At 40.4% G+C, this 11,291-nt stretch overlaps 1 non-coding gene across 1 annotated transcript; it reads right to left on the bottom strand.

Annotated features, from left to right (window-relative positions):
• Window positions 1-11,096: 11,096 nt before the first annotated feature.
• On the bottom strand, window positions 11,097-11,169 carry TRNAG-UCC. The gene has a single exon. It is a non-coding gene; the product is annotated as a tRNA-Gly (tRNA).
• Window positions 11,170-11,291: the final 122 nt, after the last annotated feature.

Below are 11,291 nucleotides of genomic sequence, written 5' to 3'. Positions count from 1 at the left end.
AATAACTTTAGATTTATAGAAAAGTTGCAAAGATAAGGAAAAGCTCTGATATACCCCTTTACCTATTTTGTTTCTTCTCATGTTATCATCCTGCATTACCATAAAACATTGATCAAAACTAAGAAGCCAACATTAGTCTCTAGACTTTATTCAGATTTTGCCAGTTTTTTTCAAATGGTCTTTTTATCTGTCTCAGGACACAACCCAAGACACCACTGTGGTGTGATTAACTTTATTTATTTATTTTTGTGATTAACTTTAAAAACTCAAATGTTGGGAGTTGACATTTACATCTCTGCTATACTTTATCATTTTGTTGAGATAATTTTGGATTTGGAGTCATGCTAAATAACGTGGGCTCTGTCATTTATACATCTAGTATTTTATGTTTCTGTAGTTTTACTTTAATTATTGTTAAGTACTGAGCAAACCAGGTCCAGAAACAGGGAACTTGGTATTATATTAGAGAACTGTTGTTCGACTTTGGTCTCACCAGCTGCAAATTCACCTAATAATACAATAACCTGTGCCATACTTTACCATTTTAATCACAGGGTTACCATAGTGGAAATTTTATCAAATGTTTGGTTAAAGAAAGGTGAAGTAGGTGAAAGCTTTAAATTGATTTGGCCTTTTTGAGCAGACAAAAAAAAAAAAAAAGAAAATCTGCAGAATTTACAGTTTCTATTTTAACCAGTCACACTTTGCCTAAAAGAGTTCAGGTAGTTTTGGGTTTTGGTCAAAGTTAACAACATATGCAGTCTGGATATTGCCTTTAACACTGTCTCTTTTGATACATTGTGTAAAATGTAGGTTATTGCTTGCGTAAAGCCAAATCAATTTTAAAACAGAATCAAAAGTAGGTAGTTTATTTTAGTGAGAGTAACTGGTAGCAAAAACCAAGCCAAGAGAGCGTGGTATGATCATGCACGTGTGGTTAAACAACGGATGGCTAATATAAAAAATAACAACTAAAAACCCAAAAATATTCCACTTGGTTGAGTTTTCAGTAAAATCATGCGGTTGAGAGAATACACTAGTTGGTGTTGCACTAACCGTAGGGTTGCCACAAGAGGAGTTTGAGTTCCAGTGCTGTCTGGAGGAACTCAAGCTGGGGATGTGGTCTTCTCAGCCTGCTGGTGAAACCATCTGCAAAATTTTCTGAGACCTGGGTTGTAACCTTTCAGATGTAAGGATTGCAGCTGTGGCATTGCAACAAAGGAAGGACCTGATCTAGACTTGACCTGTAGCCCCTCTCTTTTAACTATTGTCATACTTTCCTGATTGACCCTTTGGACTTCTCTGTTTAGCCGCCTACAGGATTCTGTGTAGAAACTGGCAACTCGGTAAATGAGAATTGAGGTGGTTTTTATTCAGTCATGGTTGGATATAAAAAACATTTTCCCATACTAACTCTTTGAGTCTAGGGGATGCATCTCTTGGAACTCAATTTCTCATATTTTATATAACTGCTTATAGGTTTTTTTTCTTCAAAGCTCTGATACCTGTCTCTGCAGTTTGTTAAATTGCCCCCCTTGAGGTTTTTCTGTGTAAAATTGGAAATAGAATCAGTTAAGTTTCATTGTTTGAAACACCACATGCTTGCACACACATACATAGTCTGATCTTGTATTAAATACAGTACAGTCTAGAAATGTTTTAAATTTATGCAGTGTTTTTATGTGTATATTTATGCATTTAAAAATTTCAGTTTCCCATGTATTAAGAAGGTATAGACTGGACTTCCTTGGTGATCAAGTGGTTAGGAATCTGCCGTGCAGTGCAGGGGACATGGGTTCTGTCCTTGGTCCAGGGAGATTACACGTGCTGCCTGTGAGCTACAATTACTCTGCACCCTAGGGTCCGTGCTCTGCAACAAGAGAAGCCAGTACAGGGAGAGGCCTGCCCACGGAAACTAGAAAAAGCCCGCATGCAGCAATGAAGACCCAGTGTAGCCAAAAATAAATGTTTGAAAATTTATAAAAGGATACAGACTAACTCTAAAAGAGAATTCAAAGAAAAACCAGTGTAAGACTAAAAATGAATTAATCAGGAGACACTGGATTTAAAAAAAAACATAACTCCATAAATGCATAGTATGAAATGGTCTGCAAAGAGTGAGAGTGGGAACTGAATGGTAAGCCAAAACAGACTTTACCTTGTATTGTTTAAGAGGGAGGAAGAAACACTTGATCCGGTGGAGGACCTTTCCTGGGAGGAAAAAAAACCTACTTAAAGGGACAGGCATTGTGAAGTCAGAATACCTGAGATCCACGCTCAATAGCAACTTGGAATTACATTTAAATCACATCACTTAATCAGGTACAGCATAGGGAGAGACCAGTGTCTTGTTTTTAAAAGCTTTTTAGAAAAATCTGAGGAATGTATGTGTGTGTGTGCTCAGTCATGTCCAACTTTTGTGACCCCGTGCACGGTAGCCCACCATGCTCCTCTGTTCATGGAATTTTTCAGGCAAGAATACTGGAAGCGGTTGCCATTTCCTATATGGAAAAGATATGCCTCTTAAAATTTATGAAATACAACTTGTATATAAATTACTGAAACAAAAGTATTACGGAGCACTTGCTGCATATGACAGAAAACTAATTTCATGACCTGATAATGAACTGCAGACAGCAGTTATAAAAATGTCAGTTTAGCTCAGTGACAGTCAAAAGTGAGGTTTCTAGATTAAAATAGTTGCATATTTTTCTTTATGGCCTAAAAACATAGGACCTCAGGGCTTCCCAGGTGTCTCAGTGGTAAAGAATTCGCCTGCCAATGCAGGACACAGGTTCCATCCCTGGTCTGGGAAGATTCCGTGTGCAGCGGAGCATATGCGCCCATGCGCCACGGCCACTGAGCCTGTGCTCCGGAGCCCAGGAACACGAACCACACCTGCCGAAGCCTGTGCTCCACAGCGAGAGAAACCACCGCAGTAAGAAGCCCGAGTACCGCAAGGAGACAGTAGCTCCCATTCCCCGCAACTAGAGAAAAGCCAGCGTAGTAACGAAGACCCAGCACAGCCAAAAGATAAGTAAATAAAGCAACACAGGATCTCAACCTATATATGTGTCCGCTGGCATCAAGTATATCCAAAAAAGTGTACATTTGAAAAAAATTTGGCCTTGCCCACAAATTACCATAGCCCACCTCTCACTGAAAGCTGGAACAGCTTTTAGACTTGAATTTCTGTAACGATGTGAGTTCACTTTTCTGCACAACTGAACTGCTCTAGTACTTCAACAGTACAAATTATTTGTCATCTAGGTTCCTGATCCATCACACGTTATAAAGTTATAGCTTTGTTTCTGCCACAAGCTACTGAGTGGATATTTACTTATGAAGGAAAGTCACAGTTGGCTGAGCATCAGAAACACAGATGTGTCAGGAAGGAAGTTAGACATGAGCCACAAGGGGAGGCCTGGCTGAAAGGGAGGCAGGCTGATCTCTATAAACTCCAGAACAGATGCACCCAGGAGAGCTGACATATGCTATAAAATAACCACAGAGACTTTTCAACTCTGCACATGCGCCCCAGGCACACAGTGGATACAAAATAACCACAGGGGCTTATCCAAGGAACTTTAGGCAGTTCCGAGCCCAGTAAGGATTTAGGAATTTTCTACATCTAATTTTAACACACTGAATTATTGGAAGACATATGGGAAGACAAACAACACAGCCTGCTGTTATATAATTTACAATTATCAATTGGCCTTGAGTGTATGCTCACTTGCATTCCCTTTCATTGATTGGTGGTGGGCATAAGCCCTACTTTGCACACACAATAACCAAGAGGAGGAGCCTGGAAGTAGGAAAAGGGGAAGCCAAGTGGGATCAGGTTGAAGGATGAGGAAGACTCCTTTAGGATCAGCCTGCTCCCATGTCTTGGGAGTGTCTGTTTAATAAAAGATCTGTCTGCTTGAGCTGAACTGAGCTATAACTTGTCTGTTATTTTATACCCTTTAACCACTGCTCTAAATTTTTGTTGTGACAAGACAGGAACTCAGGAAGAGAGAGAAACTGACCTGCCAGATGCCAAGACATTTCCAGAGCAACTAAATTAGAACTGCCTGTGATAAAGTTGGCTACTGACAAGCTCTATTGAAAATTCCGATGTCTAACTAGATCAACTGGTAAAGAACCTGCAATGCAGAAGACCCTGGTTCGATTCCCGAGTCAGGAAGATCTGCTGGAGAAGGAATAGGCTACCCACTCTAATATTCTTGGGCTTCCCTGGTGGCTTAGCTGGTAAAGAATCTGCCTACGATGCAGGAGACCGGGGTTCAATCCTTGGGTTGCGAAGATCCCCTGGAGAATGAAATGGCTACCCACTCCAGTATTCTGGCCTGGAGAATTCCATGAATTGTGTAGTCCATGGGGTCACAAAGAGGCGCATGCGACTTTCACACTTTTCAACTGGGTTTTGGGACTTCCTAGGTGGCACTAGTGGTATAGAAACTGCTTGCCAATGCAGAAGTAAGAAACACAGGTTTGATCCCTGGGTCAGGAAGACCGCTGGAGGAGGGCATGGCAACCCACTCCAGTATTCTTGCCTGGAGAATCCCATGGACAGAGGAGTGTGGCAGGCTACAGTCCATAGGAGAGTTGGATACAACTGAAGCAACTTAGCACATATACACATCTAGGTCTAAGAATCACTGTTCAGCGCCATCCATGGTGGTCCAGTAGCTAAGACTCCATGCTCCCAATGCAGGGGGCCTAGGTTAGATGCCTGGTTGGGGAACTAGATTGTGTATGCTACAACTAAAGCCTGGCACAGCCAAATGAAAAATACATATATATTTAAATATTTTTTAAAAACATTTTTTTTTTTTTTTTTTTTTTTTTTATTTAAAAACTTACATTTGTAATTAAAATCTTCCAAGAAAGAAAATTCCAGGATGATTTCAGTAGCAATTTCTACCAAATATTTAAATCTCTACCAATTTTACACAATCTCTTCCAGAAAACAGAAAATGAGGGAACTTTCCCATTTCATTTTAGTAGGGCAGCATGACCCTCATAAAACCAGATAAAACATTATTAGGAAACTACAGACTAAATCCTCTAACTGACAGACTCAAAATCCTCAACTAACTTTTAAAAAGTTCAGTTCAGTTCAGTTGTTCAGTCATGTCTGACTCTTTGCGACCCCATGAATTGCAGAACGCCAGGCTTCCCTGTCCATCACCAATTCCCGGAGCTTGCTCAAACTCACGTCCATTGAGTCGGTGATGCCATCCAACCATCTCACCCTCTGTCGTCCCCTTCTCCTCCTGCCCTCCATCTTTCCCAGCTTCAGAATCATTTCAAACGAGTCAGTTCTTTGCATGAGGTGGCCAAAGTATTTGATTTTCAGCTTCAGCATCAGTCCTTCCAATGAACACCCAGGACTGATCTCCTTTAGGATGGACTGGTTGGATCTCCTTGCAGTCCAAGGGACTCTCAAGAGTCTTCTCCAACACCACAGTTCAGAAGCATCAGTTCTTCAGCGCTCAGCTTTATCGTCCAGCTCTCACGCCCATGCGTGACCCCTGGAGAAACCGCGCCTTGGACTGGACGGACCTTTGTCAGTAAAGTGATGTCCCTACTTTTTAACATGCCGTCTAGATCTGCCATAGGCTTTTCTCCCAAGGAGCAAGCGTCTTTTAATTTCATGGCTGCAGTCCCCAACTGCAGTGATTTTGGAGCCCAAAAAAGTAAAGTCTGTCACTGTTTCCATTGTTTCCTCATCTATTTGCCATGAAGTGACAGGACCAGATGCCATGATCTTTGTTTTCTGAATGCTGAGTTATAAGCCAGCTTTTCACTCTCCTCTTTCACTTTCATCAAGAGGCTCTTTAGTTCCTCTTCTCTTTCTGCCATAAGGGTGATGTCACCTGCATATCTGAGGTTATTGATATTTCTCCCGGCAATCTTGATTCCAGCTTGTGCTTCATTCAGCCCAGTGTTTCTCATGATGTACTCTGCATATAAGTTAAATAAGCAGGGTGACAATATACAGCCTTGACGTGCTCCTTTCCCAATTTAGAACCAGTCTGTTGTTCCATGTCTGGTTCTAACTGTTGCTTCTTGACCTGCATACAGATTTCTCTGGAGGCAGGTCAGGTGGTCTGGTATTCCCATCTCTTGAAGAATTTTCCACAGTTTGTTATGATCCACACAGTCAAAGGTTTTAGTGTAGTCAATGAAGCAGAAGTAGATATTTTTCTGGAATTCTCTTGCTTTTTCTATGATCCAATGGATGTTGGCAATCTGATCTCTGGTTCCTCTGCCTTTTCTAAATCCAGCTTGAACATCTGGAAGTTCACATACTGTTGAAGCCTAGCTTGGAGAATTTTGAGCATTATTTTGTGAGTATGTGAGATGAGTGCAATTGTGCAGTAGTTTGAACATTCTTTGATATTGCCTTTCTTTGGAAAATTGGAAACATATTAACATATCATGAGTGGGATTTATCCCAGGAATCTAAGGCTACTTCAATATTCCAAAGTCAACCTATGTAATCCACCAAACTAAGAGACCAAAGAAGAAAAAATACATATGATAATAAAATGTGCATAAAAAGCATTAGACACTCAATAACCATTCAAGATAAAAATTCAGCAAACTAGGAATTCAAGGAAACATCCTTTATCTGCTAAAGGACATATGTAAAAATAAATCACACATCTACAAAAAACATATTTACTAAAGATGAAGAACAAAATGCTATTCCCCTAACATCAAGAATAAAGAAAGGATATTGGCTCTTATGATTCCTATTCAAAATATATTTGAAGTTCTAGACAGTGTGATAAAACAAGGGAAAAATATAAAAGGCATCCAGATTGGAAAGGAAGAAGTAAAACCACACTCACGTGCAGACAACATGACCATATATACAAAGAATTCCAAGGAATCTACCAAAAAAAACTCCCAGAATTCATTAAGTGAGTTTAGCAAAGTCAGCATGCAGGTATCAATCATATTTCAATATACTAGCAACAAATAATTGAAAGCTGAAAAATTTTTTAAATACCATTTACAATATCTCCAAAAAGGAAGATTTGTAAGTACAAATCTAGTAAGATTGTGTATGCTACAACTAAAGCCTGGCACAGCCAAATGAAAAATACATATATATTTAAATATTTTTTAAAAACATTTTTTAAAATAAAAAAAATCACTGCTCAAGGGCTTGCCAATCATACATACATCATTTTTTATAACAGCTTTATTGATATATGTCACATACTATAAAATTCACCCTTTTAAAGCATACAATTCAGTGGTCTTTAGTATGTTCACAAAACTGTACAACAATCTAATTTCAGAACATATTCACCACCTTAAAAACAGGTACCCTGGATGCTACCCAAAAGACTGCCTTTCCAATTCATTGGGTCGCACAGAGTCGGACACGACTGAAGCGACTTAGCAGCAGCAGCTTGCACACCAGCCTTAGGCCTCGACCAAATGCTGGGAGGCTGCAATGTCCAAGATTAAACTAATGAAGAGTTAAAGCTTCTGGGGCTGTGGAAGGAAAGAGAGTGAACAAAAGCATGGTTCTTTAGGCAAGGAGGAGAGCAGTGCAGAGACATGGCTATCAGGAAGACAACCAGAAGTGTTTCTTAATGTTTCCAGGTGTTGTTTCTCATCTCTAGAACAGGAACTGGTTTATCATGGGTTAAAGCACAAGAATCCATGTAAAGTCCTTAACTTCCTATCTGACACACAGTAAACATGATTAGGTAGTAGCTATTCTTTTAAAAGAAGGCTGAGTGCCCAAGAATTGATGCTTTCGAATTGTGGCGCTGCAGAAGACTCTTCCGAGTCCTCTGGCCAGCAAGATCAAACCAGTCCATCCCAAAGGAAATCAACCCTGAATATTCATTGCAAGAACTGATGCTGAAGCTGAAGCTCCAATACTTTGGCCACCAGATGCAAAGAGCCAACTCACTGGAAAAGACCCTGGTCCTAGGAAGGACTGAAGACAAAGGAGAGGGGGGCGGCAGAGGATGAGATGGTTGGATGGCACAAAGACTCAATGGACCTGAGTTTGAGCAAGCTCAGGGAGATGGTGAAGGACAGAGAGGCATGAGGCCTGGCATGCTGCAGCACATGGGGTTATAGAGAGTCGGACACAACTTGGCAACTGAACAATGGAAAGCATCATTCTCCCTATGGGGTTATGTGATTTCTCTTAGATTTTAGTTAATAGGAAAAAGTTTTCTCCTGGTCCCTTTGATGGGACAGAAAGAACTGGGGTTTAACATTTAAATGCAATGTGCCTTTTCCTCAGATTCTTTTTTTTTTTTTACATTCTCAAGGAATTTTATTACTATGACATAACAGTCATTCTCCTTCATGAAAGGCTTTTTTTTTTTTCCTTTATTTTTTTTCAGTGAGTTTTGTCATACATTCATATGAATCAGCCATAGATTTACACGTATTCCCCATCCCGATCCCCTCTCCCACCTCCCTCTCCAGATAATCTTTAAGTTTGAACCCTTCTCTTTAAAATGTCTCTGATAACTTATCCCCTTATTTCTAAAAACAATCAGCAGATTTTGGGGTCTGAGATACAAGTTAATTCATGGCTTTTAAAATTGTTATACAATACAAATTTTAACATCTTTCAGTTTTTTATTTGGCTGTGCCAGGTCTTAATGGCAGCACAAGGTATCACTGGTATGTGGGATCTTTTTTTTTTTCAGTTGTGGCTTGCAAACTCCTAGCTGTGGCATGTAGGATCTAGTTCCCTGACCAGGGATCAAACCCAGGCCCCCAGCATTGGGAGTGTGGAGTCTTAGCCACTGGATCAGCAGGTGAAATCCCAACATCTTAAACTCTTTTTAACTGTAAAGTGGTGTTAAGTACATTCACATTGTTGTGCAACCATTAACACCATCCTCCTGCAGAACTCTTCATCTTGTAAAACTGAAACTCTATCAAACAGTAAATTCCCATTCCTCCCTCACCCCAACTCCTGGCAATCACCATTCTACTTTGTCTCCGTAAATTTAACTACTCTAAATACCCCATGTAAGTGGAATAATACAGTTTGTCCTTTTGTGATTGGCTTATTTCAGTTAGCATAATGTCCTCAAAGTTTGTCCAAGCTGTAGCTTGTGTCAGAATTTGCTTCCTTTCAAAGGCTGAAAAATATCTCATTGCATTTATATACACTGTTTATCCATACATCTGTTGACGTACTTAGGTTGCTTCCACCTTTGGCTATTGTGAATAACGCTATGAACATGACCCTTGAACAGATCTCAGACCCTGCTTTCAATACTTTTGAATATATACATGTATGTGAGATTTTAGGGTCATATGGTAACTCTAGTTTTGAGGGGAACTGTCACCCTGTTTTCCAAAGTGGCTACACCATTTTACACTTCCACCAGCAGTTCTAAGTGTTCCAACTTCTCCACAGTATTCTCAACATTTGCTATTTTCTTTTAAAAAATACATTATGTACTTATTTTGCTGCATGGGTCTTAGTTGTGGCATGCTGGATCTTGGATCTTTGTTGTGGCACCAGGGATCTTTAGTTGCAACATGTGGGATCCAGTTCCCCCACCAGGATCGAACCCACGCTCCCTCTATTAGGAGTGCAGTTTCAGCCACTGGACCACCACCGAAGTCCCAACATTTATTTCCTGATTGTTAACAGCCATCGTAATGGGTGTGAAATGGTCTCTCTTTTTTCGGCCACACTCTGCATCATTTAGAATCTTAGTTTCCTGACCAGGGATAGAAACCATGCCCCTACAGTGTAAGCTTGAAGTCTGGACACTTGACAGTCTAGGGAGTCCCTCACTGTGGTTTTGATTTGCACTTTCCTAATGACTACGGTGCTGGGAGGGATTGGGGCAGAAGGGAAAAACAGAGGATGAGATGGCTGGATGGCATCACTGACTCGATAGACATGAGTTTGAGTAAACTCCGGGAGTTGGTGATAGATAGGGAGGCCTGGTGTGCTGCGATTCATGGGGTCGCAAAGAGTCGGACATGACTGAGCGACTGAACTGAACTGAATGACTAGGGATGTTGAGCATCTTTTCATGGGGTTATTGGCCATTTGCATATCTTCTTTGGAGCTATGTCTATTCAAGCATTTTGCCCATTTTAATTTTCTTTTAAATGCTTTTTACTTTTTTGCTATACCACCGGTATGGCTTATGGGATCTTAGTTCCCCGACTAGGGATCAAACCTAGGCCCTGACAATGAAAGCACTGTGTCCTAACCACTGGACTGCCAAGGAATTTCCTCAATTGTATCTTTAATCTGACTTTTAAATTAGGAAATATTTTCTGATTGAATAAAATGGCTTGAATATAAAAAAAAGGCTTTAGTATCATATCAGGAGCAGTGACAAGCAGGGATAACAGTACAGAAACAGGAAATGAAGCTGAAGAGAATGTGAAGACCAGAGAGAGAAAGGCAAAAGCTTAAGTGTGCAGTTCTTAATATGTGTCATAAGTCTTTTTATCCTATTTAATTATTCAGTTAGGTTTTAGTTTTGCCATCTCTTGCCTTTAGTACTATTTTTTCATTTATTCAAAAATCATGTTCTGACTGTCTACAACCATGGCGCTGCCTGCATTGAAGAGGTTTACATGTTAATAAGAGTAAGTTAAAGTAAGACAGGTATTAAAAATTAAGGTGGATGAGGTACGTGCAACAAGAGAAGACTGTGAAGAGGGAGCCTGGGGAACGTTTATCGATACTGCGTACCTTCTAGCGTAAGCAACTTTGCCAACTCTGAGGGAACCCCTCGTCTGTTGGGGGCTTTCCTGGTATTTCTGACCGCTTCTCCTGAGCAGGGCATTCTTCTAGGAGTTGAAATTACTGAAGGGGAAAAGTCATGGCTATTCCAATGGAGGCTGAAACTCAAAAATGACAAAACAGTTTAAAACAATCAGTAATAAAACTCAAACACTTGTCTATAAGGTAACTTTGTAATTCAAGGCTGTGATGGTTTAATTTAGCATAGGTCCTTATCTTCATATTCCCTCCCTCCTCAAGCAATTTGACAAATGCTTGGTGTTTCTTAGTCTTTTCCTTTTTTGGCTGATCAGTGTGGCTCGTAATGTCTTAGTTCCCTGACCAGGGATTGAACCTATGCCCTCTGCGTTGGAAGCGCAGATTCTTAACCATTGGACCACCAGGGAAGTCCCTCATTTCCTCATTTTAATTCTGGTGTTCCTGTTGAAATGAACTTCAGTATGTGCCCAGCTTTTCAAACTACCAGGCTATGTGGTCTGTGGTGGGTGGAGGAAATCATAAGGCCAAC

This window comes from Cervus canadensis, chromosome 20 (assembly GCF_019320065.1).
Source record: "Cervus canadensis isolate Bull #8, Minnesota chromosome 20, ASM1932006v1, whole genome shotgun sequence".
NCBI lineage: Eukaryota > Metazoa > Chordata > Mammalia > Artiodactyla > Cervidae > Cervus > Cervus canadensis.
This window is presented reverse-complemented; position numbering and strand designations above follow the sequence as displayed.